Source organism: Lithobates pipiens, unplaced genomic scaffold (genome assembly GCF_037356315.1).
Source record: "Lithobates pipiens isolate NorthernLeopardFrog02 unplaced genomic scaffold, aLitPip1_a1.2 Scaffold_19, whole genome shotgun sequence".
Classification (NCBI taxonomy): Eukaryota; Metazoa; Chordata; class Amphibia; order Anura; family Ranidae; genus Lithobates; species Lithobates pipiens.
In genome coordinates this window covers 373,762,258-373,763,903 of record NW_027507764.1, presented here as the reverse complement: position 1 = coordinate 373,763,903, position 1,646 = coordinate 373,762,258, and positions in this window count along the sequence as shown.

Genomic DNA, 1,646 nt, shown 5'->3' with positions numbered 1-1,646 from the left:
TTTGTTTGAGAATCCGTACATTGTACGATGTGCCCGGGCCAGTTTTTGCTTCATTTTGTGGAATATAAGTGTACGGAGTTCCTCGTGGACTCTCAGAAGATCACGATAGGTGGAGCGGGCAAGAGTGGCCTTATGAGAGCGTTCCAATTTACGCATGTGGGTGATGAGTTCCCGCCGTAAGATGAGTCCCCTCCCTTTTAAGGTGAGCTTCTATTCTGATCAATGCCCCCCGAACAACCATTTTATGGGCCTCCCACACCACCAATGGGTTGGTGACCGAGGCTTCATCAATGGAGAAATACTCCCGTAAGGTGGTCAGGAGTTCAGTGCGAATCTCCTCTGATTGGAGCAGAGACTCATTTAATCTCCAGAATGGAGGGGTCTGTGTCACTGGTCCCAATTGAAGTGTCACGTGGACCAGTGTGTGGTCAGAGAGAGAGATAACATTGATCGAGGTTGACCCTTCTCTAGCTAGGTCTTTGTGATCAAAAGATAATCAAGCCGTGAGTAGGTGTGATGGACCGGTGAGAAAAAGGAATAGTCGCGGTTCTGTGGATGTAGCAACCGCTAGGGGTCTACCAGGTGCAGAGCTTGTAGGTCTGCCTTCAACCGCTGAAGGCGGGAAAAGGAGAGATGAGAGGAGCCCCGTGAGACATTCAGTACTGGGTCCATGGAGAAATTGAGGTCTCCCCCAAAACAAGAAGACCCTTCGCAAACTCCAGGAGCTTCGGGAGAAGCCTCCACAAAAACTGGGGATGGTCCATGTTCGGGAAGTACACATCCGCAAAGGTGACCGGCGCATCAAACACCCTCCCCCTCAGGAGGAGGAAACAACCCTGGGTGTCCGACCGTTGTGCCTCAAACAGCCAGAGGACTGATTTAGCAAACAGGATGATTACCCCCTTAGATTTGGAGATTGGAGACACAATGTGATAGGCACCATTAGTCAAGTTAGGGATATGGTCACTGCGAAAATGCGTTTCCTGTAGGAAAGTAACTTGCGTTTTACTTTTCCTCAATCCAGCCAATAGCTGGGAGCATTTCTCCGGTGTATTAATGCCCCGGATATTGAGGGAGGTGACCTTAAGGAGACCCATCCTGGCAATATGTGGCAGATGAGGTTTAATGTTGATAAATGTAAAGTTATGCACTTGGGGGCTAAGAATATGCACGCATAATACATGCTAGGGGAAGTACAACTGGAGGAATCCATAGTGGAGAATGATCTGGGGGTTTTGGTAGATCATAAACTCAATAATAGCATGCAATGCCAAGCTGCGGTTTCCAAAGCGAGCAAAGTCCTTTCTTCTATTAAGAGAGGAGAGAGGAGAGAGAGAGAGAATTTTGCCCCTGTTCAAATCATTAGTAAGACCTCATCTGGAATATGCAGTTCAGTTTTGGGCACCAGTTCTCAAAAAGGATATCAGGAAACTGGAGAGGCATGAAGGAACTCAGCTATGAAGAAAGATTAGAGGAACTGAATGTTTTCACTCTTGAGAAGAGGAGAATACGGGGGGATATGATCAACATGTTCAAATATATAAGGGGTCCATATAGTGAACTTGGTGTTGAGTTAATCACTTTACCGGTCAACACAGAGGACAAGGGGGCACTCTTTATGTCTAGAGGAAAAGAGATTTAATTTC